Source organism: Sprattus sprattus (genome assembly GCF_963457725.1).
Source record: "Sprattus sprattus genome assembly, chromosome: 3".
Lineage (NCBI taxonomy): Eukaryota > Metazoa > Chordata > Actinopteri > Clupeiformes > Clupeidae > Sprattus > Sprattus sprattus.
This window is the reverse complement of record NC_137922.1, coordinates 51,667,965-51,674,088: the sequence shown is the minus strand read 5'-3', so window position 1 is coordinate 51,674,088 and position 6,124 is coordinate 51,667,965.

The window sequence follows — 6,124 nt, the reverse complement described above, 5'->3', positions numbered from 1 at the left end:
TTGTATGAATCATGTGCTTATGTAAGCAGGAACATGGCTTTTCTGTGTTTCTGTGCTCAGAGGTGATAAGAAGGGGTCGAACTGTGCTTGTTCGACCCTGTGTAAAACCAACATCCTTGCATGACAGAAAGCGTAGTTGAGATGTCACAAATGGACTTTTAGTCGTGTGTGGCTTTTCTTGCTGACATTTGAAACATTTATGGCGTCAGAGTTAGATAAATCTTAAATAATTCTTGTGCGATGTTTGTGAAATTGCTTCACTTTCATCCTTGCTCCCGCAATTGTTACTGAAAAAATGTAGTACTGATCTACAACTCTGGAGTCCTGAGATAACCTAACCTAACATAATTGGGGGCTTCATCCGGGATTCCAACAACCTCATGGAGAGCCAGTCCACGCTGGGCTAATCAACAGGACCTGAAACCACGGACAGGGGGAGACAACATCTCCTTTTCCAAAAGACCTCCAACTTGAAAATAATAATAATAATTTATTTTATTTTTAACGCACTTTTCATTCAAAATAATCTCAGAGTGCCTTGAAGTTGAACTTGAAGTTGTCCCCCAAACTTAGCATTAAAGGAAGATATTAACTGCTGATGGAGGCCACCACAGTCCAGTCATCCCCCCGAAACATCTACAAAGGCCAGTGTCTGGGGCTGCATACAGGTGTAGAGGTTCACAGTCTATCCATAACACTGGACTCTACTGGAGGGTGGCAAAAGAGTCCATTGGTTTAGGAGGTCCCCAGTCAAGCATGTTAGGAGGTTGGTTAAGATATGAGAGGGGGTTTTATCTAAGACCAAAATATAGCTATTGGGCCAATTCTCAAAGCGCTTTATGTGGTGTAAATCTATCACTGCCAATACTTCTATAAAATACCATCCCAGTTGTGATAACGTCAGCGGTAACATCATACTGTGTGGATATTTCTCATCTGCAGGGACTGGGAAACTGTTTAGAATGGGAGAATGAATGGAAATAAATTCTACATAATATCACAAGGAACCCTGTTGCAGTCTGTGGTAAAACTACAGGCTTGGGAGTGGGATAAGCTACTAATAACCCAAGACACAAGGCTAGTACTACACTGGAGTGGCTCAAAAACATTAAAGTGAATATTCTGGAAGGAAAAAAGTAGAAGCCCTGATCCAAATCCTTCAGGGAGTCTGTGGTGATCCAGTCCAGGACTGCCATCCCATGGAAATAGATGTTCTATGTAAATCTACCATGAAGAACGGGAGGAAATACTGCAGAACAATGTGCAACGCTGGTGCTGCCTCACTTCAGAAGACTAAAGGCTGTTATTGCAGTTTAGGGGTTCTCTACCAGGTATTAATGTATATGGGTATGGGCTCAATAATAATGCAAGCAGAATATTTTAGTTTTTAATTAATTTATTTCAAATGAATGAAATGAAAACACTCATTGGGAAAACATCTGTTGGTATCTTTAGAAAACCAGAAAATAGTGTTGAATATTTTTGCAAGCCGCTGCAGATCATACAGTATATTGTGTCTGTGGTTGAGTTGAATGTTGAGTGACTTTGCCCTTTGCCATCACATGATGTGGGAGGAAGTAATGAGTGATCTCTCAACATACGCCCACCCAATCAGCTCTCTGCCTGCCTCAACAACGGCTCTGAGACCCCGCTGATCAACATGCAACAGAATTATGTGGTCTGGTCTGGTGAGGCCATCCCTCCAAACGGAATTTTAGTTACAGGGATACAATTAACAGGAATACTTCTGTGTGTGTATAGAGTTTTTAGTAGGCATGCACCGATGCATCGGCCGTACATCGGTATCGGCCGATGTTTGCCTCTTTTAATGTTATCTGCCTATCGGTAATAAACTTGACTTTCACCGATGGTACTGGCCGATGTTTATGGCAGGCAGTTTTTAAAGAAAAATATTGTATTATATTCGTTTTAATCTTGAATTTATATGGCATTCCATAAGGGTTTATGCTTGCGTTTTGTAAGGCTGCATTGCAAGCATCTGTTTACAGTTGAAATGATGTCTTGATGCCTGGTGATATTATATTAAATAAAGTTTAGTTAAACTAAAGATTGTTTCATAAATCTGATTGAATTTGTGCTCATTCAAAATTAAGAGTGATAAAGGGCTGACATAATTTAACACATTGCTTTTTAGATAATGATTTCATTATTTTCCTGGCACAAAAGGGTGAATGAATAACAACAAAAACAAAATAAACAAATATCGGTATCGGTATCGGTATCGGCTATATTGTTGTTTAGAACATCGGTATCGGCCAAGAATTTCCATATCGGTGCAACCCTAGTTTTTAGTGTATGTCTGAGTGTTTTATGACTGTGTGTAAATGTGTGTGTGAGTTTGTGTGTCTAGTGTTACGTCAAGATGGTGTGAATCATGAACAGATCTGTAAAACAGTAAGTGACTATCCATGACATTCTGGGTTCCATCGCCAACTTCATGATAATGATATCTGTAACCGTTCCTCTAGGCTTGTGTGTGTGAGTGCGTGAGTGTGTGTGTGTGAGTGTGTGTGTGGGTGTGTGTGTGTGTGTGTGTTTGTGTGTGTGTGTGTGTGTGTGTGTGTAAGTGTGTGTGTGTGGTGTGTGTGAGTGTGTGTGTGTGTGTGTGTGAGTGTGTGTGTGTGTGAGTGTGTGTGTGCTCTAGGTGGATGGGTTTGTGAGTGGCATCAAGCTTTCACAGGGGAAATGAACAGGGAGAGTCCCCTTTGGCTGATATACGATCATACACACACACACACACACACACACACACACACACACACATCCGCGCACCCACACACACACACAGACACAGCCACACACAGACACAGACACAGACACACGCGCAGACACCCACACACACACAGACACACACACACACACACACACACACACACACACACACACACACACACACACACACACACACACACACACACACACACACACACACACACACACACAGACACGCACCTAGCCTAGAGGAACACTTATTTTCTTCTACATGATCACACCCAGGGTGGGAAAATCTTATCCCACGCAAATCACAAAGACAGCCAGTATGTACTTAACTTTCACCACAGAGCCCTGTGTCTATTGGACAGAAGCCTCTCTAAGATCTTTCTAACCTCTCTATATATAACTCAAATCTAAGATCTCTATACAGAGAGATACATACTTTTTTTTTTTAAGATTGACTGTTCGGGTTTATAGTTTACATATCTTTATAGGTATGGTGATATATATAGTTAAGGTTTTTAAAAGAGTTTTTTCGTGTATCAAAAAAATAGATAAACAATAAGAAAATAAGGCAATAAGCACAACATCTTTATCATACCTTTGCTGACTATCTTGAGTTGACCACATCTCAGTTAATCAGGCTTTATGTGTTCTGCAACTTTTGTAAGTGCATTCATTTCTGCGGACAAGGGGCGCCATCTACAGGTAAAAACCTGCATATTTTAAAGCCTCTCAAAGAAACCTGGGTTCATAACATGAGACTATTCAGCAAGATGATGTGGTCTCTGTGTAATTAGTTTAGGCAATTAAATGCTGTTTTGGAGGTGATTAAGCATCTTCCACTGTGTAGAAATGTCATGTCTTTATTTTTGTCTTATGTGTTTATTTGCATTTTTCTTTGCGTTGCTTTAAGGCTTCCTGAGGGGTCACAAAGGTTCACGAAAATGTGACTTTTATCAACTCCTTGAAACCATATGTCACAGTCAAGTTTTTCATGCACTCTAGCAGAACCTAGAGAAAGATAAGCCAGAGCCAAAATCAATACTGTGTCCTGGTTTGTTAATCACCCAACCAGCTCATTCTCTTAAAAAAGTTTATTTCATAGAAAATCATGTTGAGAATGTTGGTCCAAATGTTTACAATGTGCATTTAGAAGCATGATTATAGAAAGCCAAATATAAGTAATGGGTTTGACCAAACCTTATTATAAGTCCTTGATACAGTTTACCTGTACTATTAACTACAGTTTTTATATATTACCAGCACCTGATTTTAAATACATAAAAAATACATAATTAAAAATGCAGTTTCTGATTTGGTTTCCAATGGGGTTGTAGATACTTTAGCTCAACAGCCAATGAAATTACACCCTTTCCTTGAGGGTAGCTGAAGCACCGTGTTGATTGGCCAGGATTGTTTTTAGTTATTTGTTGTTGCTCGATCCAAGCCACTATGTTTGTTTCCCATTTACAAAGCCAGGACTGTGTACACACGCACGCTGAACGGACATTAAGAGGCCCGTGAGGAGTAATTCACTGAATCTGATACAAAAGTGTATGGGATTAGAATCGCAGATTACAAATGTAATGCATAAAGCTATGGTGAAGATTACAGCTTGAATCAGATTTTAAATGTATGAGTATGACAATGCTGATGAATAAATCATAATTGGTTTGGTACATCACTCTAAACAGTAGGGCTGCTACTTTCAAGTCTTTCACAGCCAATAGTTGGCCAGTAGAGGGCAGTATGAACCTGACCACATAAGGGCCACTCCATGTGCACACAGATATGCTGCATCTCAGTGCATATTTTACAATACAGATACTACACATGTAATTAAGGTAAAAAAAAAAAAAAAAAAAAACGTGTATCATCTACATTTTGTGTAGCTGCAGTCCTTTGAAAATCTTTTGCAAGTTGTTTCTATATTTCTATACATTCAAGTATAGGCCTATTTATCAAGAATCAAAAGTTCCATGACAAAAATGTCAGATAATCCACACTCCACATGGAAGGATTCTGATGTCATTGCATTTCAGACATTAAATGTAATAGAAATCACCTCACGTTGTCACCTTTCTGTTTTCCTCAGCTTTTCTTGTAAGAAAATGTTTCCCCAGCAGTTAAATCCCTGACAAAAGTGATGGTAAACAAACACCTGTGATCAGCCTCCTGCTTGTGACAGCTGCCAGCTCCACTACAAACAGCACAGAACACCTGCAGATGTTGCCTTAGCTGAGCCAAAGACTCCAGCAAGGCAAATAAATGAGATGTCTCACAGATTCTTGTCACAGCTTGTCTGTTTGCTAGCTCGTCATGACAACCTGCTGGGGCTCAGTGATGGCCCTGATTCTCAAAGAATAATGGAAAGACTGGTCGGAAGAGAATATCTGCACTGTTTTCAGGTGTAGATAACATTGGGAGTATGTTGTCTCGTGACCTTGAATGGGCTTAGCCACATTTTATGAAGCTGAACGAACTCCACCTGTGGCCCCACCTCACGCTACAGCGCCCTCTTGTGGTGCGACTTAGACATTGCAATGTGACAGCTGGCGACCACTTACTATTACGGGCGGTCTTGTGAACGCAGTAGCCAGCTGAGTGTCTGTGACTTGGGAAATGTATCAAACATACATCAGAAGTGTTAATGGTGGAGTAGAACACTAGCAGTGCAACAGCTGCTTAATTGTCAATACTCTCATCCTCTTCTTTCGAGAATGTCTGTTCAACTCAAACAGCATCACAGAGAATTGTCAGTACTCTCCTCCTCCTTTTTCTCTCTCTGTGATGCTGTTCAACCCAAACAGCATCACAGAGACACAAAACAACATAAATTGAGCTCCACATCCTCATTGTTTCTAGCTGTATGTAATGTATGTGTACAATATTTATTCAGGAATAGTTGACTGAGGGTACATAAAACAGATGAGCAATAAAAACAAACCATAACAAAACAAAACAGACAAAATAAATAATAACATATAGATAGATTCATTGATTGATTGATAGATAAAGAGAAGGACAGACAGACAGACAGACAGACAGACAGACAGACAGACAGAAATCCTCATCAGTATCAGTGGCTATAAGTTGATAGTTATGCTCGTACCAACTGTGGCCCAAAATGGCCCTCCTTTCACATAACCATCAGCATTGCTTTTAATGGTGGCTTTTAGCCTTGACATCATCCCACTCTTATGATCATGCTCCTCTTCTCCTTCACGGCAGGAATTCAGTGGGGATGTCACAGATTAGATGGCACCCTGTGACTCCGAGCTCTTATTAATACTCAGTGAATCCACTCGCCTTTGCTGTATGTTTCATATCTGGTAGTGGGTAATTGCTTGGTATTCATGCGTAGCATCACAATGACGTGCCCTGT